General features: G+C 44.3%; 1 protein-coding gene across 1 annotated transcript in view; it reads left to right on the top strand.

The window, feature by feature from the left end:
* STK39 (serine/threonine kinase 39) overlaps positions 1 to 22,433 on the top strand; it is a 310,033-nt gene that overhangs the window by 40,382 nt on the left and 247,218 nt on the right. The window lies entirely within an intron of this gene.

Below are 22,433 nucleotides of genomic sequence, written 5' to 3'. Positions count from 1 at the left end.
TAATTGAGGGTTAAAATGAGTCAAAAAGGAGATATAAGGGGGAAGGGCTCTAATATGTTTATAAAATAGTCCACCTATTTGGGTGAATTCTCCTACATTGGAAAATGTAAGTACTCTTGAAATAGTACTCAGTTACTTCCCCAGTTAGAGTATATAGATGATTCTCACTGTTTATGTAATTGAAACTTTAATGCAAAGGAAAATTAAGTAATGAAAGATGCAAATGGCATAAAAGATTATCAGTAGCAGTTTGTGAGTTCTCAGAGGACAGCTTAATCTAACTTTGGTCATTTATATAGCTGAGAAGGTGGCTTTTACTTCCTTGTGCTCAGCTGCTTACAAGGCTGACAACTTTATGACTGGTTTTGAACACGGGAAGTTGCCTGGTAAGGTAAAAGAGGGGTGTTAAATGAATCTCTCTGGAAGCTGGAATCTGATTAAGTGAGTGGGCTTACCTAGAGTTGTGCTCATATTGTGGATCCCAACTCATGTTAATGGGGTTGGTTTCCATCCCCTTGGAAGGCATCACAAGGAGCTTGAAAGATGTATGTGAGTCCTCTCTTCCTTTCATCCCTACCTTGGATTGATCACTGTCTCTGAACATTGGATCCTCAAATATATCCTTGAGAAAACTCTTGTTTTTTTGATTCCTTTATTCTCTTCTAGAAGTGAGTGGAATGTGAGGTGTCTGTTTTTTAGATCTGTAACACTGTAAAATGTTAAAGAATGCAGAGAGACTTTAGTATGCTGAGGTAAGTGCTCTCATTTTAGAGTTAGGGGTCATGTGGTTTGTTCAAAGTTGGCCACAGAAGCAAGAGTCTCAATCTCATTTCTGCTACAACACTTACTCATCAGCTGTATCTTTGTGCTTGCGCTGGGAAGTGTGTGTTGTGCGGTATGCCTTGGACAAAGAAACATAGGTAGATGTGACAGCTGTGGACTTTTCTGGAGACCAAAGGAGGCCCTCCTGAGGACACCGCTGTCCGGGAGTGTGCTTTGCATTGGTGGTAAACCAGATGGTTGTTTATGGGACAAGTGGAATTTATACGAATTGAGAGCTTTGACTTGAAAATCTGCTAAAAAGGAACTGAGTGCTACAAGACAATAAGGGAATGTTAATTGTCAAGAGCAGGGTTTATAGGATTGTCTTCGGCTGAGTTAGAAAATCTGCTACTAAGGGAGTTGAACCTGTATATAAAAAGCCCACTGTGATAAAACTTTTTATCCATATAATTCTCAAGAGTAAGTAATTTAAATTTGGCTTCAGAGATTTTGTTTTTTTAAACTTTAATATTATTAAGTAATTTTTAAAATTATAACATAGTACATGCTCATTAAAGAAAAATTGGAAAATGTAGGAAAAGCACAAAGAATAAAATAAAAGTCACCCATAATTCCATCTCCAAAAGAAAAACAGTATTTTGGTGTTTACTGTATATTCACAAAATTGGTATTATATTGTACATGATGTTTTATAACCTGTTATTTCTGTTAAATATATTATTAATTTTCCCCTTGTCATTACATATTATTCCAACATAAATGCTACAGGGTTATTTAAAAATTGCTTTTGAAGGGATGCCTGGGTGGTGCATTGGTTGGGCATCCGACTCTTGGTTTTAGTTCAGGTCATGATCTCAGGGTCATGGGATTGAGCCGCAGCAGGTAGGGCTGGCTCCAGGCTCAGCGCAGGAATCTGCTTAAGACTGTTTTCCTCTGCGGCCCCCTACCCCTCGCACGTGTGTGCGTGCTTTCTCTCTCTCAAAAATAAATCTTTAGAAAAACTGCTTTCAACATTGTCTTATGAAAAATTTTCAAACGTGCGGCAAAGTTAGAAAAGTTTACAGTGAATACCCATATATCCGTCACCTATAGTCTACCATTAATGTTTTACATACTTGCTTTATCACGTGTCCATCTATCCACCTCCTCTATCCATCCATCAATCCACCTTAGTGCTCTTTCCATGCATCTCAAAGTAAACTTCAGTTCAGTATAGTACTGAATTATGTTTGGTTTATACCATTGTTCAAAGACTTTGTATTCCTTGAGCAGACACAAAGGAAAGCCTAGAAAACTTGCCAAGAGAATTTTGTTGGATGTAGTGAGAAAGCACATCTAGGGATTTAAAATTTGCCTTGGAGCAAAGTATGCATCATTAGCATCTGAAATGGCAAATAAAGAACCAGGAAGAATAATCTCCTTCTCTCTCCTCTCCTTTTATGCCTAATTTAGATTTCAGTATCCGACAGGGCAAATCTTTAGAAGGGCTAACGCTTGTGTCTCGTTTGTTGATTTGCACGCTCTGATGCTTGGAAAATAGTGAATGGTGGAGTGACTCGCTGGTGGGCAGAGCGCTGCAGATGGTTTCTGCCAGCCGCCAGGTGGGGTGCCTGACGCCCAACTGCCCTCCGGACCCAGGATCCTGCTTTCCCTGCCTCTTCCACCTCGGGTTCCCGGGGCAGGAGATTGGGGCCCTCTTGTTTCTGCTCTGGATAGATTTCCTGCCCGCTTCCCTGGCCTTCCTCTCTGAGTGACAGGTTCTTTCTTTCGTTTCGGTGATGGTGGTGAAATGTTGAGGGGCCAGTGCGGGGCCACCTTGGCAGGCCCAGAAGACACCTCCTGTTTGCATGTCTTCAGCGCCCACTTTTAAATTTGCCTTGAACTGTATGCCCCAAGGTGCACGGCCAGGTGTGGTGACCTTGCTTTGTGTAAGTTCCTGTCACAGCACCTTGTGTATTTCGGCTGTGCTTGGGCTGATCGACACGTGGGCCGTGCCCGTCAGATGTCCCGGAGTTCCTCGAGTTGTTCTGCGCAGGCACACGGGGCCTTTCACAAGCATTTCAGGAACACACATTGGTTCTCCAAATCTTATAACCTTTTCTTTGTTTTCAAGTGGCTGCAGGCCTCAAAGAGAGAGGAGGCTCTGTGTTTCTTCCCACTCTTTCTTTCCACGGTTCATGTTCCAGAGTGTTCAGTTTCGGCATCACGTCAACAACATCCAACATGATAAGAAGCCTCCACTCTGACATTGGTGACCGCTCTGAAGTGTCCTTTCTCATAAACTCAGCCTCGGCTAGAACGCCCTCCTAGGAGCTGAGGTCTGTGGAGCCCTGGTTTTACGTAACTGGGTGCCCGAAGACAGACTGATTCCCTTTCCCTTCTTCTGTCTCCATTTCTTCCTTTTTGTTGTTTTCCTGAGGGCAGGCGATCCTCCGGTGGGTAATCCGGTTCCTGGATTTTTCCCTCAGGCAGTTTCAGTTCTCAGTGATTGGGTTGGCCACGACCTTGATCCTTGGCAAGGACATCCGGCGTCTTCCCCACTCTCTTCTCTCTCTTCCCTCTTTCAGGCAGAACCCCCTCTGACTCAAAATCTCTTAGTAAGGGAGACTGACCCTCTGAGACATCTGTCAATGTCTAAAGTTTGAGAAACCCTGCCCTAGATATAAAGATGGTTTTTGTTTTGTTTTGTTTTGTTTTTTGGTAAATCTTCCCATCCATGGCATTATATAACCTCCATGCCCTTATTATACTGTTCCCCATCAGAAAGTTCATCTGCTCATCTAACCTAAGTCCTTTCTGCTTCAGTTAGTTGCTCTGAAAGTGGAGATGAAAGTATGTGCTCACTCACCATCTTCTGCATATGATCGTATTCTCTCAGCCTAATCTCAGTTAACTGTTACAGTTGTCTTACAGCCTCGATTCTCTTTTTAATCTCCAGATGTTTTCCAAAATTTTTATGTATTCTGTCTGTTAAATTGTAGTAAACCAATCTAGAGAGAGCATTCTAGCAGTTTGGACACTGCTGCATATGATGGAGGTGGTTATCTTCGGGGTGGAAGTTTTGGGGGGGGACGGCATCATGACTAACTGTGTAAATGACCAGTAGGAGAACCAAGAAAACAGTCAGTTACTTTCCCTGGTTATCAGAGGGAGTCATGTGAAGGAACGCTTTTCCACGTCAGAAGACACCTGGATACGGGGCGCCTGGGTGGCTCAGTTGGTTAAGCGACTGCCTTTGGCTCGGGTCATGATCCTGGAGTCCCGGGATCGAGTCCCGCATCGGGCTCCCTGCTCGGCGAGGAGCCTGCTTCTCCCTCTGACCCTCCCCCCTCTCGTGTACTCTCTCTCATTCTCGCTCTCTCAAATGAATAAATAAATCTTTAAAAAAAAAAAAAAAGAAGACACCTGGATACAAATCTTTACTCTGCCACTTAAGAAAAGTTTGACCTTGGGTCTTTGTTTCCTCAGGCATAAAATGTGGATGAAATACTTCATAGGGTTGTTCGGAGTAAAAGGGAACAGGACTATGTCTGTACAAATGATCATTAGCACTTGTGAGGAAATAGAAGGACTCGGTGATTTAATTTGCTGTTGCCATGATTTGCGTTGGAGAAGATAATCAAAACTTTGGGAGGTCTACAGAGGTAGTTTGAAGTTGATGATGGTTTTCAAACCTCATTGTGCAGAAGAATTCCCAGGGAGCCTGTTAAAGCATGTGGGTCCTCAAGCTACAACCCCAGAGATTGTATTTGGGAAGTTTGACCAAATCCTGGCATTTTTCTTTTTCACAGTAACTCAGGTGGTTCTGATACAGGCGCTCCGTAGGTAACACTTGCAGAAATCCTGACCTTAGGGGAAAAGCTCTCAGTTTTTCCCTATTGAGAATGATATTCACTGTGGGCTTTTCATATATGGCTTTTATGATATTGAGGTGTGTACCCTCTGTCCCTACACTGTGAAGAGTTTTAACAGACACATGAAAAAATGCTCAACATCACTCAGCATCAGGGAAATACAAATCAAAACCTCAATGAGATACCACCTCACACCAGTCAGAATGGCTAAAATTAACAAGTCAGATAACTACAGATGTTGATGAGGATGCAGAGAAAGGGGAACCCTCCTACACTGTTGGTGGGAATGCAAGCTGGGGCAACCATACTGGAAAACAGTATGGAGGTTCCTCAGAAAGTTGAAAATAGAGCTACCCTACGACCCAGCAATTGTACTACTGGGTATTTTTCCCCAAAGATACAAATGTAGGGATCTGAAGGGGCACCTGCACCCCAATGTTTACAGCAGCAATTTCCACAATAGCCAAACTATGGAAAGAGCCCAGATGTCCTCTGACAGATGAATGGATAAAGAAGATGTGGTATATATATACAATGGAGTATTACTCAACCACCAAAAAATGAAATCTTACCATTTGCAATGACGTGGATGGAACTAGAGGGTATTATGCTAAGCGAAATAAGTCAATCGGAGAAAAACAAGTATCATATGATCTCACTGATATGTGGAATTTAAGAAACAAAACAGAGGATCACAGGGGAAGAGAAGAAAAAATAAAACAAGATGAAATCAGAGAGGAGAACAAACCATGATAAACTCTTAATCACAGGAAACAAACTGAGGGTTGCTGGAGGGAAGGGGGTAGGGTGATGGGGTAACTGGGTGATGGACATTGGGGAGGGCACTTGATGTAATGAGCAGTGGTTTATTTATTTTATTTTTATTTTTAAAGATTTTATTTATTTGACAGAGACACAGCAAGAGAGAGAACACAAGCAAGGGGAGTGGGAGAGGGAGAAGCAGGCTTCCCGTGGAGCAGGGAGCCCGATGCGGGGCTTGATCCAGGACCCTGAGATCATGACCTGAGCCGAAGGCAGACGCTTAACGGCTGAGCCACCCAGGCGCCCCATGAGCAGTGGTTTTAAATATGACCGATGAATCACTGACCTCTACCTCTGAAACCCATAATATATGTTAAGTAATTGAATTTAAATTTAAGAAAATTAAAAATTAAAAAAAAACAAACAACCCAAACCAAAAACACTTGCAGAAATCCTGGCTGTGTGGCTACCGGGTGAGCATGAAGAAGGGACCTCATTCTCTTCAGGATGCCTCCTCTCCAGTTGTTTTCTGTTTCTTTGGAGCCATTGACAGAGAATAATCTGTTAGAGCTGTTTGAAGCCAGACAAAACTGTTCTTTGTTCTTGCTTTAATGGCAACTAGAGATATCTTTGTATTGGATGGTCTCCTTGAACATTATTTTGATTCAGAGTCCTAAGTCTTTTGGGAACCAATTCAGGAACCCAGGCTGGGAAAATCTCCTTGTTCATTGGCTGATGGAATTGTGATTTGGGGTAGGAAAGGAGCGGGTTGGAGGGAGGTGGTGTTTATTCTCAGTGGGGGTTTTAGGAGGCTTTGGGGAAAAAAGTGAAACGTGGATGGGATTTCTCCCAGCTTCAAATTGCATTCCTTTAGGAATGGGATAAAAACGACCAGATTCCATCCATTTGCAAATTATTTGTGTCTGGTTTCTCTCTTCTTTCATTGAATTGGGCCTGGCGATCTAGAATATTGACTGTACTAGTATTTTAAAGAGTTTCTTTTTGCAACTCTTTCAAAGGTTGGAGGGTGGGAGGCTGGCTCGCTGAGTCGACCTGTGATGACCAGAGCTTGCTAACTCCTGAAGTGAATGTTTGTCATTTCTTGACATAGGACAAAATAAACGTCCCAGGTTTGCCCAGAAATACATTTCAGTGCCTCTGCTGTGCTGCGGTGCTGGGTCTGCATGTGGTCTCAGAGAAATCTTTCTGCGGGGTATGTTTTACCCACACTTTTCCATGAGGCACAGCATCTCACGGCTAGCTTAAGCTTTGGCCTCTGTGGTGTGGGCTGCGAATCCAAAATATTTAAAAAGAAAATCTTGGAAGGAATTTCCGTCATTTTCTTAATAAGTGAAAGTGTGAGGTAGAAATTAAAAGTCAAGTGGGGAGTGTTGTCGGAAAATGTAAACCATGTGAGACGTGCCTTTAAAAAGTTTTAACTCCTTGTTGGTATTCGCCCCCCCTCCCCAACTCCTCCTGTCATCAGATGAATTTATTGAGTTGGAGACTGTGACTGTGAATCTTGTACCAAAAGCGTACAGTGCAGGGGCGCCTGGGTGGCTCAGTCGTTAAGCATCTGCCTTCGGCTCAGGTCATGGTCCCAGGGTCCTGGGATCGAGCCCCGCATCGGGCTCCCTGCTCGGCGGGAGACCTGCTTCTCCCTCTCCCACTCCCCCTGCTTGTGTTCCCTCTCTCGCTGTGTCTCTCTCTGTCAAATAAATAAATAAAATCTTAAAAAAAAAAAAAAGCGTGTAGTGCAAAGAGTCAGGTTGTTCTGGGCTGGTATCAGTCCCACATAGAAGATGTTTGTTAATACCTCTTCGTTTCCCTGAGATAAAGAAGATTGTTCTGTCTGATAACATTAGGTCCCTGAGCCCACGGCAAGTAGACATTTCTGTGAATTTCATCATCATAAAACCAAGTAGAGAAAATATGATTATTTATAAACTGATACAGAAATACAAGGTGCATGTTCACTGGTTAAATGGTAGTAGAAGATGAGAAAGAATTTGCTTAACTGAATGGATTTTTTTTTTTAAAGATTTTATTTATTTGAGAGAGAGAGAGAGAGAGAGAGAGCATGGGGGGGAGGGTCAGAGGGAGAAGCAGACTCCCCACTGAGCCAAGAGCCTGACGTGGTCCCCATCCAGGGACTCCAGGATCATGACCTGAGGTGAAGGCAGATGCTTAACGGACTGAGCCACCCAGGTGCCCCAAGAATGTCTTTTTTTTTTTTAATTCTAATTTTAACTTGTGGTATCCTTTAAATACATTTGTTTCAGAGTTGAGGGTAAGATGGTAGTTGGGGATGCTGTGTCCTATAGATTTCAAGTGTGCTGAGCTCTGAGACTAGTAGCGTAATATTTAATATTTCCATGGATTGCTTTTTTTCTCCTGTTTAACCTGTCATAGCCTTTCCCACTTCTTAAATATTTTGACATAGAGTTTTTGATACATAGATTTAAAAAACTCAGGAAAATGTTACTTTAAAGATTGAGAGCGAAACTAAGGTGAATGGAAAACAGAACATTATTTCTTTGGCCATGTTCGGTCATTTTGTTTCTTGCTGGAGAATATGAGGAATTGTAATGCAGGTCAGGTACTATCGTGAAACATAATATGACATCCAGATACTCTCATAGCCCAAACATTTCTAAGACCCTGTTGACAGCTTAATTATTTCAAGCAGTATTGGATATGGCTGAATACCAGTTGTCCAAAGAATCTGGATGTCCTTTTGGAGTTTTTGTTCAATGTAAGTCCTGGCAGAAGATGTGAGAGTCTGCACTGACATAAAAAATACAGGGAATCATCATGGAATTCCTTAAAGTGGTGCCTTTTCACCAGTGACTTTGAAATACGGTACAGTTTGCAAAACTGAACAGCTTCCTTAGTGTTCCGGTTAAGGGGACCCATGATGGGATCTTACCTGTAGATAGCCATCTTTTGTTCTCCTGCAGACATTCTCCTGAAATGGTTGGACTCACAAGTTAAGGACAGTGAGTAAAATACATGGAAAAGGTGACATTCTGGTGTCCAAGGCATTTGCGAATCTTCACAGACAGGCTGGGACTGGCTTCCTTTTAAAGCTGAGAATGAACTTCAGTGGTGTCAGCCTCGTATCTGCTGCACGGCATAACCCTTGAAGTGTCAGGGTCTCAGGGATGCACAAAATACTTTTGGAAGCTAAAGCCCCTGACGCTCCCCTTGCCCCTCTGCTACTTTTAGCATCGCCTAAAATACAGCGCCCCAGCAAAGAATCCGGAGTGCAGCTGGGAAAGTGGCAACTGGGTAGCGTAGCATATGACACTTTGTAACCATGCCTCGAGGGGTTCGGAAGCCTTTAAAGGAAAGGCACCTTTAGAATACAGGATGAATCTCTCTATGACATTTATTTGTGTTATATATTTATAGAGTTCTAAATCACCCACACATGTTTACATACAGGGAACTATTTCATTGTCGAACTATACTTAAAGCGTTCAGAGTTGTCTCTTGCAGTGTCTCATCTGTGGACTCTTACCCGATGAAGGCTAAGACTTTGGCCAAATCACAGTGCAGAGAAGGTGATGGTCCTCGAAGTCCGTATTCCATTCACTCACTAAAAAAAAATCAGTGCACGCTCTCTGGTGCAGGTGCAGCCAATTTCCTTTTGTGCTTTGTGAGTTCTTCTAGTATCCTAGGTAAATAATCCCGAATGAAATTGATGTATTTCCTTTTACTCACTGGGGTTTGGCAAATCATTGACAGATAAATGATTTTATAAGCAATTTAATGAGTTACTGAATACAGCAACTTTTTAATTAGAGGCTTGAAGCTTCTGGATTTGGCATTGTTTTAGCTTTTATTTGCAACGAAGGTGGGTTATCCCTTTGAAATTATTTTACAAAACCCCGAGAAAGGAGGATTCAAGTGTCTAATCCTAGGGTTAAAGGCAAGAGTTTATGGTTCAATAACATGTTGGGGTATTGTGTTGCAACCAGTGTAATTATAAACATATTTTAGAAACATGAAAAATGTTTACAGTCTAATTCACCATGCACACAGCGGAACATGGAGCCATAATTACCATGACTATATTATGTGAGTGTATATGTGTGTGGGTATGAATAAGGATTAGAATGTCATACGCAATCCTGAAAAGAGTTGTGTTTGGGTAATGGGTTTTAAAAAATTTATTCAGAACACTCTTTGTCATTGCTGCTTACCATGGCTTAATTTTAAGGAAGGGAGGAAAAAAGCTTTCATTGGACTGGTTAATTATTTCTTCTGAGCCTCCAAAAGAAAAAGAGTGGGATGAACAAAAAAGAATGCCTCCAAATACTAAATATTTATATTTCGGTTTTTGGTGTTAAAACATGTTTCTTCATGAGGCAGTACACACAAATACTCATTTGTAGGAAATGACTGAACAATTCTTTCTTCCCTGAGAACATCTCTTGAACGTGCGGAAGCACACCCCCCTGCTCTTACTTGCCTCTCCTCAGTAAGCACCAGCCTAGTTTCCACATTCCCGACCCCTGCATCCTCACCCTTCCTGTTCTTGACTTGGGAGGTTGGTTGAACAAATGCATGGTAGCTCAAGCTTTTTGGAAAGGGTGAAGGTGAAGAGAGAATCAAGCCTCTTTGTTATAAAATGCAGTGGTGATTTATAGTGGAGGCGATCATGCACTTAGTTTTATTACCCAAATGCCCCCACACCACCCCTAGTTAACATCCAGTCAATTAGCAAATCCCGAGGCTCTACCTCCAAATATATCCCGAATCCAGCCACTTTTCTCCCTCCGTCTTCAGTCACCCTAGCTTTGGCCATCATGAATTTGCGCCTGCCCATCTCTGGCACCTCCCTAACTAGTCATGCTGCATCTGCTCTTGCTTCCCATTTTAACCTCGTGCGCACAGTGCAGCTGGGGTGAGCAGCATACAATGTGAGTCAATAGCTCTCGTCAAAATTCTCCAAAGCACTTATTTTGGCTGACAGGGCTCTCTCTGTGTGTTCATTTCTTTGCCTACCTGTCCGACCATGTCTTTTCCCACCTACCCTCTCTATCAACAAGCTCCAGCCACACTGCAATTGTCTCTGTCCCTCAAGCTCTCCAAACTCATTTCTGCCTCAGGCCCTTTGCATGTGCTGCCTCTCTTCTTGGGATGTTCCTCCCCACAGATCTTTGTGGCTCCTTCAATTCAGCCCAGAAGTCACCACCTCAGAGAGGCCTGCCTCCCTGACCATCGTAGCTCAAGTGATCTTCCCACAACTTGATGTATCTGTCTTGTCATAGCACTTATCACAAAATCAAATTCTCATTCATGATGTTTAAAGAAATCTATGCCTGTCATCCCAATTAAAATGTAAACTCTTGGAAGGCACGTACTTTTTCCTCTCTGCCTCCTTCCCAGCACTTTAAATACTGCCTGACACATTCTTAGAAGCTCAATAAAGTCTTTGAATAAATAAACAAGCACATAGCCTTTGTCATATGATTGTATGAACTGTAAATTGAAGTTTGTTTTCAACTTTGAGATGCTCTTATTCTGTGTGTGTTGAAGGCATTACTAGTTATTGTACATGGTAGATCACGTGCTTTCGGTTGGTCCTTCCCACTCCATCCTCATTACTGGTGGTGAAGTTGTTATACCTATCTGTCCATTTTGGTCTCCCGACTGGGACTGGATTGGCTGAAGTAACAGAGCGGAGCTAATTGACACATGAGAAGGCTGACTCTGAAACCGGGGCATTTTCAGGATTTGGGTCCATACAGTATAGCTGGTGGGCCAGCAGCTTGGAGCCTGGACCTGAGGGCCTGGCCAACAGGTTTTTATTAAATTATGTGTGGGAGGGGTCTTCTTGGCAGTGAACAGGGCACATTGAGAGTGGAGGTGACTACCTTCTGAGAGCTTGGAGTTCGAGGTAGAAGCCCTGGTTAGCCAGAAACTGACAGCAAATACATAAAACTGAACACTTCTATCATTTGATGAGTAAATGAAACAGAAAGGAGATCAAGGAGTTTCTCTCTTAAAAGATCGGTTTAACAAGTACTTACCAATCAAATCAGCCTAGCTATTAAAACAAGAGGTGTTGAATGAGTGACTCCACGTCATATTGCTCCTCAACGCAGCCCTTCATAGAATACACGTCTGCTGCCAGTTAGAGAGGGGTCACAGAGCTGGGGACCTAGACCTCATGCTACAAGAAGGGAGTTTCAGGTAACGAAATTACTATTTGTCATAATTCTTTTTCTTGAAATGCCATACAAGGTAACCTGTGTATGTTGACTTTAGACATTGTATTGCTGTTATAAAGTTTACTTGTTTAATGTGTGTTGAATAAAAGCATTTACGGTGATCTGGCTGTTCACTTTTGTTTACTGTGTGTTCCTCGTTACCCATAATATTTGAGGAATCCTGTTTTCTGGATTAATGGAATAAGTTTCCAGGTAACTGGAGCCCAAGTTAATTTAAGCCACAGTTACTGGAGATAATTTTGAAGTTAAATTACACTTTGTCTCCTGAGGCAGGAAAGTAGAGTTGGCCTCATCTTTCATTTGTAGCCAGTTTCTGAAAATGTACGGAAAAACCAAGTAATAAACGTTAAGGGGAAGAGTGTTGAATCTTCATTTTGAAGAGCTAAATACACATAAAATTACCAAGTGTGGTTCCCTGTAGAGGGATTTGCTCCCTCTGGACTCCTGCAGACCGGGTGACCCCTTACCCTAGCTGTTCGTTGCCTCTTCTCCCAGACTCCCCAGGCATCTGCTTCCCCATGACCCCATGGCTCATGCTGCCCTCCCCAGTCCACTGTTGGGATTGAGGAGGGGTGGGTCAGGAGGTTTCTGAACACTGTACTCCTTTGTTAGGAGGTGGGCACCTGGAACCTCTGTGGGTGATTTGGGTCAGCTACCTCCCTTGTGCTCTAGCCGTTCAAAGTGTGGTCCATGGACCAGCTGCATCGTATCACTTGGGAGCCCCCACCCCAGACCCACCGAGTCAGCACCTGCATATTCCTGGGATACCCAGGTGATCCCTTGCATTATCTGCACATTTTCCAATTCCCCCATAGTCCTCTAACATTTTGGCCCCTAACCTCAAGACCACGGGAGGGAGAGTTCTCCTGACATCCTGCCAGGCTCCCCCGGATGGCACCGGGAGATGTTACAGGTGCTTCTGTGTGGGGGACCTCGGGGTGGGGCTGGTGGAAGCAGGGATTGACAGCATGCTGCTACTTTCGGCAGGCCCCTTATGGTGCGAAGTGCCCTTTGTGGGGTGCTTCTTCGACTTCTTTCTCACTCCACTGCACCCTGGGCCCGCTCAGGTTGCTGAGGCGCTGCTTTCCACCACACCGGACCTTTGCAGTCCTGTAATTAGCACTCCCTTGTACCTCTTCTTTTCTGCTAGCGTTTCAGACTGTGGCATCATCCCTCTGCTCCTGGATGAAGAGTGTGTCAAGAGAGAGGGGAAGGAAGACCTCTATCCTTTAGGGTTGTCCCTTACCTCTTGTTGTGTGGTGTTACTTGGGGGAGAACCTCAGGTTGCCACAGGAGGCCAGCTAAGCAGGAGTGGGATCATGAGTAAAGTCAAATCAGATGGAGAGGTAGGGAGGGGTGGGTGGCATTAACGTGAGTGGACTTTTTCTCCCTCTGTCCTTGAGCTAGGAGAATTGTTTTAGTTACTTGCTGCTTCATGGATATGGTAGCCAAGGATAATTACCAGAGAAGTGGATCTTGAAGATGAGTCATTTCCCTGCATAATTTTCTGTACACCCAATCATTGTTGTATAAAAATTAGTTGTCATTGCTGACTACCAGGAGTAGGGTTGGGAGAAGTGGACTTAATTTCACAGGAAACTAAGAAGTGGAACTCGGGGGTGGGGGGGGTGGGGGCAGAGGTGATCCCGGGGAAGGGGGATAAACAGCTTTTTTTTTTTTTTTTTAGAAACTTAGACCTCGTTGGGGTTTCTATCCAGGTGTCTGGGATAATCATACTGTTCATAATATTAATACAGTCAAAACATAATTAACCACTTACGTGCCAGGCATGTTCATTTATATTGCTATATTTGTATTACCTCATGTAATATTTACAGCCATCCATGAGGTAGCTATGATTGTCACTCCCTTTTTTATAGTTAAGGAAACTGAGGCATAGATGTACAGAGCAAACTTGCCCAAGGTCACATTGCTGGTAGGGCCGCCTGGCCCTAGACCCCCGCTCAAAAGGAAGTTGAATGGGGCTGGGCTGGGGTTGTAAGGATAGAATGAACATTTTGGGAGTATTAGATATTAAAAGGGGCCATTTTAGGAATTGTGTTTGAAAACAGAGTGAGTGAAAATGAAAAGAACAAGGCTGGCCCTTGCTAGGTGGAGCCTGGAATAGGCACCAACCTCTTGTTGGGCTGATGGACATCCTATTCCCTTGGCTCCTTATTAAGTGGTTGTCTCTAGGCACCAGAGAGATCTTTCTAGACTGGTTTGTGTATTGGGCTGTTAGTCTGCAAACCACATTCCTCCTTCTGTGTGCTGTTTCCCTGTTAAGCTCTGGAATAGGGGCTGCTAGAGGGCTTCTGGGAGGCTGGAGGAGGCAGAAGGGACATGATTCATTCCATTTGCTTGCTGTGCTTGTCAGCCTCATTCCAGAAAGGGCCCTTCACTCTGCTAGCAGGCATTGGTTCCTGTCTCCAGCTCCTTGCGACATCCTAGAACCAGGCTCCTGGTGCCCCTCAGAGAATCCATTGCCTGGCCATCCTCCGAAGTTTGCGTCCCAGCCCCACGTGGGCCCTCACGGAGGGTCCCGAGGTGGCAACACCTGCTCCTCAAGAGGTCTGCTCCCAGCTCTGTGGGTCCCCTCCTCTCAACTGTTAGATTCCCGTAACCCCAGCTCCTCCCTTTGACTCCCCATCCCCCGCCCCAGGGGTGGGAGCTGCTTCCCACAGTTCCGCTCTATTGCTCAGTCTTTTCAGCTCTCTGATACTTGTTGAACTGCTTCTTTATATCAAATGATATCTGTTGTAGCACCTAGTGTTGTTTTCTATTTTCCTAACTGGCTCCTAACTGATAAATCTTCCTGTGTCCTGGCAGGGGAAGGGAGAGGCAAGCTGAGACCCAGAAACCATGGTTTTCAAACTTGAGAGAAGAGGGGGATCGCTGGAGAAGCTTATTAAAAAATAACACATATCACTGGGGCTCCTGGGTGGCTCAGTTGGTTAAGTATCCGACTCTTGATTTTGGCTTGGGGTTGTGAGATGGAGCCCCGCGTTGGGATCCGCACTGAGTGGGGCTCCTCACTGAGTATGGAACCTGCTTAAGATTCTCTCTCTCTCTCTCTGCCCCTCCCCTCTGCTCACGCTCGTGCTCTCGCTCTAAAAAAAAAAAAAAAAAAAGCACATATCAGGCCACCAGTTTTAGTAATTCTGATTCAATAGGTTGGGTATGGGCTCAATAATCTGTTTTTGAAACAGACATTGTAGGTGTTTCTGATGTTGTTATTCTGTCTCAGAGGCTCTGAGAAAATCCACCCCAATCCAGGGCCTTCTCATGGGGCTGTTTGTTAGGTCTGGGCTTGTTGTCTTGGGGCTTAGAAACAAACCTTACTTATTTTCGTTTTTATAGGATGGGTGCTTTGGATATGCTAATCTTTGTTCCAAGGCCACCAAGGGTGTACATTGCCCGTGGAGCCTGGACAGCAGCCCTCGTTCAGCCCGATGAGCTACAATGCAATTAACTGGGAGAAAGGAGTATTTCCCCCTAATAGTGCACCATGTACCTGTCAGGCCTTGCACATCCAGGTTTGTGTCCATTCAGAGAGAGAGATACCTTTCTCTTATTCATACAAAGGCAACATGCATGTAGCGGAGCTGGGATGAATGGGACTGACCTTGGAGTAGAGACCGGTTCTTCTTTTTGTATTTGTAGCCTTTCGCATTTCCAGGTGGCTTAAGGTTGGAGCAGTGAGGATTGAGAGACGCCATGTTGGAACACCCTGTTAGAACCAGGACACTTGTGTCTTTTGGCTTTCGCCAGTGGGTGTATCTGTTTATCTGTATGAATAGAAATGGACATTCCTCTGTGGAATGTTGGCTTCTGTTTGGTTGATTTAATCAGTAGAACGAGTAGGTTTTGCTGGGAGGGGTTGAACTGCCCCTGTTCTGGAGCAGAACAGGAAGTTTTTCAGTCGTGCCAGATCATGGGGCTTTGAGTGTGCAGGGGGCAAGAACTTGAACTTGACCTTTAAATGAATCTAAAAATCAAATTTGCTCTGTAGGAATGTGTCCCGCCTGCCTTCCGGGGCCTGACGCAGTGGTTCCTGAGATGGATTTGGAGGGCTGCTGAGGGCTCCTGTCACCTCTCCACGTTGTTAGGTGTTTGATGTCACTACTTTATACTCCAGGGGAGTCATCAAAGGCCCTACTGTATTAGCCTGCCTCATTTCACGTGGCTCCTACATGCTGAGCAGTGGCCAGGGGATTTAATTTTTTAAAACTGAGGTTCCCTACCCATTCTGGTGGAACACTGCTCTTTAGTATGAGCTTTCCTGTGACATTTGACTCTAAAATTGAAACAGATGTTCTGCAGATCAGAAATGCCTTCAGGCAGGTAGCCTCCCTGGGCCTGTTCTTGGAGTTAATTGCCACGCACACTGACTACCTACTTAAAACACACACGACAAGCAGGGCAGAGAGAACATATTGAGTAAAATTGCTCTTCCTCCTTGCTTCTAGATTGTATAGTCGGCCAGGGCCCTAGTGCTCTCTGCGTGGAACACAGCTTCACCTCCCTTGTGTCCAGGTAGCTTCTCCAGGGATGGGTTGACGTGGGTTTTATTCACTTAGCAAACACTTACCTAGGGCCTCCTGCATTCCAGGCAGGGGCCTCAGCGGAAGGGCTGATTCTAGGAGTAATAAGGCCAGGTAAGACCGCTCCGTATCCTGTAAGTGCTGGGATGAGGCTGCACCGGGTCCTTGGGAGCAAAGAGGAAATGACTAACTGATTGCGGTTGTGGGAGGAGGCAGCGTCTCAGGTGAATCCTCGCCAAGCCCTGGGGCTAGCTTGTCAAACGCCCCCGCCCCATCAAAATAGGATGTTCTTTTTCTTAGCAAATAAATGCACGTTCACAGACAGAGGTGTTTCCTCCAAGTTGCATGTTGGTTAGTATTAGCATCAGGACTAGAATCCTAGAATACAGTTCCAGCTTTGAGGGGTCTAAGCCCTAAATGAGTGCTCTTCAGACTAATGAAGTATTTTTTAAGCTGGCAACTGATCATTCACAGAGTGATTTTTTTTATCTACTGTATATCGTTAGGAAAACAAAAAATGGGAGTAAATCCCAATATTAATCACATTGAATTTGATGGAAATTAGAGTCTGTTATTTATTTATTTTTAATGATTTTATTTATTCATTTGAGAGAGAAAGAGAGCACAAGCAGGAGAGGCAGAGGGAGAGGGAGAAGCAGGCTCCCCACTGAGCTGGGAGCCTGACGAGGGGCTCGATCCCAGGACCCCAAGATCATGACCTGAGCTGAAGGCAGATGCTTAACCATCTGAGCCACCCAGGTGCCCCTAGAGCCTGTTATTTAATAATTCCTTATCAGGTACTTACCACTCCTCTTTAACCGGGTGACTAGAATTTACTTGTACTCTCGCGGTATTCATTATGGATTTTATTTATATCAGTAATCCTAATCCATGTACCTTCTGAATTTAGTAAGTGTAATGTAGGTTTTTTTTTTTTTTTTAATGTTTGTTTTAATTGTTGCTTTAGATGTAGCTTGAGGTCCAAGGTGAATTTATTGACATACATTTCAGTTTGATTCCACATCCCAGTTCCCCTCTATCTCTCTTACGATCAGATCCCCAGGCTACTTTTTGTTTTTCTGTGGCATTATCAGATGATTCTTGCCAAGTTACATATGAGCGCTGCTTTCCTTTGGTGAGGTCTGTGACCTCTAAAGGTTCCAACAAGCCAGGCTCTCCCAGGTAAGGGAGTTTGTGCAGGTCAGTGATGAAATGTGAGCATATTTGCTCAGTGGCCATTTCTCCACCTCACCCTCATCTTCATTTATTTATTTTGTGTGAGTTCTTACTCTGCTCCAGCCATCCCAGAAGGTGGGTCCACCGATGGAGGCAGAAGGATGTAACTCAGCCAGGGTGGTTGTAACACAAACAAGGTCACTCGGTGTGTGGGGTGGGTGTCCCCTGTTTGTAGCGTCCTTGAGAAACGTGGCCTTGCTGTGCCATGCCCATTGTATACACACAGTCTGTGTACCATTTATCAGACAGGCCGGCAGGAGTGTCTGTTTTATTAAGGAATCCATATAGCAAATTGCGTATAACACCTGTCTCACAGCCTCTCTTCTTTATGTTTGACTTGATAGTTTACTGTGCTGTTCCTTTCACATAGAACGTACCAAACAACAGGAAAATAGCCCTGGTGGTTTTCTCTTGGTGGGAAATAGTGGGATAAGGTAGATGGCAACACGGCCACATGTAGTAAATCAGTGTGGGCCCATGTCCTGAGTATGTACATGTATTATGTTGAATCATTGGAAATGTGATCCCTTTTGATTGAGAAGAATGGCAGCTTCATATGTGTAAGCTAATAAATAATTTAAAAATTGGACATCAGGCAAGGAAGGGTGTACCTCTGAAGCCAAATAGGAGTTACACAGGGAGGCAAAATACAGCCTGTGGCAAGCTTTTATGTGACTCACAATGCTTTTACGTTAAAAAAAATTTAATTGCTAACCTTATCGTATTAGGAGATTTCAAACAAAATTCTGAGTTTTCAGCTTCTCTGCAAAAATCAGAATCTTGCCGTGCTAGGTCGGCGAACTTCCATGGCGACATTAGTGGGGGTGGGTGGCAGCTCTGTTCCTACAGAGTGCACGTGTGTGTCTGTGCACACGCTGGCCAGCTTCCGGCTCTCAGGTGACCTTGACTGGCCTCGTGGGCTTTGAGGTTGGACACGTGATATAAATAGAACACCTATAGTAAGTTGGATGAGGAGAGAATTGGAAGAAGTCATCAGCTGGACCAAAGCCATTTGTTTTGTTAATTATCCATTCCCCAGCCAGCACATCCAAAAAGACAGCCTGACGTGGCTCCGGACACTGTGCACTGAGAAAGGACAGGTAAGCATAACGAAGGAGTCCTTCCATGTGCTAAGAGCTGGGCAAACTTATTGTATGAAAATTTTTGGCTCGGTGCTCCTCATTTAAGTAGGATGTGATGACAGCTTCCTTCCACTGGCCACTATTCATGTTATAGGCTAATATAATATCTATTTCGTTTGTTTCTTAATTCCTGACATTTATGAGGAGAGGTACTGGACAGTTGGCCACGTCCTAACTTTAACATAAAGAAAAGTTCTTATGGACTAATATGTATATAAAGTATCAGCTGTTTATTGCTACGTTATTCATATTGGAGGGAAAACTGGAAATAAAGAGAAGGAATAATAGAGGAAGGGTTGAACAAATTATGGTACATCAACATCGTGAAATATGTAGCATTAGAACAACAAATTGGCTGGACACCAGTTGACTTGGAGGGATTTCCCTGAAAAGTAATACTAACTTAAGATTTAATTAGTGCTTCCTATGTACTAGACACGGTTCCAAGGGCTTTCCGTGTATTAACCCATGTGATCCTCCCAGCTACCCTGTGAGCTCTGTGCTATTACCTCCATCATACAAATGAAGAAATTGAGGCATGGAGGAGTTAAGTCAGTCATCGAAGAACAAGCATTTACTATGTGGCAGGGCTAGGTTATGAACTCCTGCAATCCGGGTAGACAGAGACTTTTTAAAGTAATTTTCAGGTTAGATATCAGAGTACCTTATCAATAAGAAGTTTAGCTATAGAATCTTAATTCATAGCTATTCCAGAGTTCTCTGGGTTCTGCTCTTATATCTTAGACTCTTAGACTCATTATGCTGGCTCAGACCTTAGAAATCATTTAGCCTTCCGGTTTTTGAACTTAGCCCTCCTTTTCCCTTCTTTCAACCAACTGAATCTTCCTGTAAGCAGAATGATACTTAGTACCGACCTGGAGCTACTGGGCCTTCTCTTTTCTCCCTGGGTGGTGGTGATGGGGGGGGTGGGGCGCTAGTGCAAACTATAGATACAGTCTGCCTCCTTAATTGTGTGGGTGCAGAAATGCATTCCAGAGAGAGAGCCTAACATTTACTGAATTGATGTTTCCAGCGATCTTATTTGGCCTCATGGGTAGATTTTATTATGCCCATTAAGGAAACTGAGATTTAGAGAAAAATTAAGCCCAACATCATAGAAGAAATTGGTACTAGGGTTGAAAGGATAGGAAGGGTAGAATCCTTGCTGAACCTCCTTTTCAGGGGTCTTACTAACCTAAGATTTGGGAGCTACAGTGGCCCACCAGAAGCCCTTCCATTGAAAGTTACCTTATCTTGCTGTGACTTAATTAGGCAGTTGTTGAGAATTTCTAATTTGTACGGCATTATTTACCACGGGTGATAGCAGGGCAGGGAGTAGAACTGACAATGAAAGGCTTCTGTATTAGTCAGCTCAGGCTGCTTTAACGAAACACTAGGGGCTGGGCGCCTCAAACAATAGGCGCTGACTTCTCGTAGTTTCGGAGGCTGGAAGTCAATCCAGATCAAGGTGCTTTCTGGTGAGGGTGCTCTTCCCTTCCCTTCCTCATCCATAAAGCTAGGGATTGGACTTGATGGTCCCTAAGGCTCCCTGCCCCTCTATCGTTGTTCTTGATCTCCCTTGCAGTTGAGGGAAATCTTTGGGGTCAAAGCGGTGTCTCCTAACTTGTCCAGTGAGTGGTGATATGCATTCACGAAATGACAGGAACCCCAGGATTATTCTCTCTAGAGACGAGAAGCTGCTGGTTGTTCTTCAGTCAGTTATAGCTGTTAAGTAATAACAATTCTCTAGTTGTGAAGCTCTAATAAAAGACTTTCCCTCCTGCTGCCTCTTTCTGTCCAGAATTCTTATTTTTGTCTGCGTTCTTGCATGTGTCTGTGGAAGTCAGGAGACTTTTATAGTCAAGGATTTACCAGGCCATGGGAGGCAGCCCCCTCTTACAGGCACTTGTGTTATCCTTTTTGGGAGTGTGTGTTCTTGCCTTTCCTGTTTTTCAGTTCCCCTGCTTTGAAAATGTTCTGGGATGTGGATTAAGGATTCGGTGGGGGTGGGGGTAGATTTGGGTGGGAGACTTACAACAGGTAGAGCCGAGAATGACTTCCCATCAGCAGCAACCTAAAGATGTGTGTTGATTTCTCTGCTGGATACGAGGCCCAGTGCTAACCAGTTACTTACCATTTTCTCTGCGGCTCAGTCAGTGATGGTCTCTTGTTCTGGAGACCTTGACTGGAAAGTACACTTTGCTATCAGCAGGCCTCTTTGTAGTATTTGGCTGTGATATCTAGAGCATTCTGGATTGAACCCAGCACGCTCTGATCTGTAGGGCCAAGACCGATATGGTGGGACTTGGAATAATAGCTGATGGGGCAGGCAGTGAGATTAAGGACAGGGAGGCCCTTTTAACAACCTCTGACAATAGCACTCCCTCCTTGAACTAGAGAGTAAGGCTCACTTGAATCTTCCCTCTAGGTAGTTTCTTTTTTGTTCAAGCATGTAGGACATTTTTTTCTGTCCTGTATGGCCAGGACAAGCGGGGAAGGGAAGTGTGGGCTCTGGCCTATGGGAAGCAGGGAAAAGCATGGAGCTTGGAGTTTGGCCGACCTGACACAGACCCCAACCCAGGAGCTTAGCTGTGTGGGCAAGCTTTCCAAGTCCCAGTGTTCTCACATATAACATGAGGCTAGGAATAAAAAATGTGCAGGCTTGTAATGAGAATTGCATGAATAAAGTGCCTACAGTACAGGGTGTGGTTAGTATATATGGATTTTCTCCCTCCTTGGTGAACACTGGTTGGACTTCCTGGGATGGGAGTCTTGAAGTTGGAGACCTGGTTTTGGAGCATAGGGTGATCTGCTTGGGACACCAGATCCGGGGGCCAGAGTGGATGTTGAGACCACAGGACAGAAGAAAGGGCAGACTTTCAGCTCCAAAGACACCCACTTGGGCACCTACCTCTTTGGTGTGGGAAAGGATTGATTTTCATTAGAAATGTCATGCCTGCCTATCACATCTGTAAGGAAAGCTAATACTGATCTCCCTTCTGTATTGCCCAAAGCTGCCCCTTCCTCCATTTGATGATACTGGATGACTCATTTGAGAAGTAGTCCTCGAAGAAAAGCTTTAAGGAGAAAGGTGCATGGCCACATCTGGGCCCCCTTTTGCACAATCCTGAGCACAGGCTGTTTCTCTGCTTGGCTGTCTTGCAGGGGTAGAAGATTTATGTGATCCTAAGGAGGTTTTTGGTATTCTTTGCAGAAGTGAGATGCCTTAACCTAGAGGTGTTTTTGCCCCCATGGAATACAAACCGGATTAGGAGCTCTTTGTGCTCTGCCACAAATCATTACACGTCTACATTTTGCTCTTATAAAATATGGATAATGACATGACTCTGTCTCCTAGGAGTTTGAGTGCATTAGCTAATGATCATGAAACCTTAGAAATAGGAAATTCATGTGAATGCCGAGAGCTTTTGTAATTACACATTTGCATCCCTTGCTTGGCATCCTTGAAAGTCATCCTTTCAACATGAGAATCCTCGGGTTGATTCCTGTTCTTCTAATTGTAGAGCAAGCTTAGAAGGAGTAAGCTCAAAGAGCACTCAGAGCAGATAAGTTGTCACGGCGTCTCGTGGAAACCCTGAAGTCGTTCAGGCTGGAGTGGTTTGGTTTGGGCTGAAATGGAAGAAGAGCTCGAGGTATTTTAAGGGCACTAAAGTTAGAGAATCCTGGGGGCCAGAGACAGTAATGGCCTCCAGGCAGTGTTGTGCTTAGAGGCTCGCATCTCTTGTCCCTGTGACCTCAGACCCGTCACTTTATCAGCCTTTGTTTCGGGCAGCAGGAAACATGCTGGATTGCAATGGGCTTTTTTGATGTGGATTGTAGCTTCTGGAGTGCGGGCACTGTTTTTCTATC

This window comes from Neomonachus schauinslandi, chromosome 3 (assembly GCF_002201575.2).
Source record: "Neomonachus schauinslandi chromosome 3, ASM220157v2, whole genome shotgun sequence".
In the NCBI taxonomy this organism is placed as follows: domain Eukaryota; kingdom Metazoa; phylum Chordata; class Mammalia; order Carnivora; family Phocidae; genus Neomonachus; species Neomonachus schauinslandi.
Note: the sequence above shows the minus strand (reverse complement) of the source record. Positions and strands in the feature narration are given on the sequence as shown.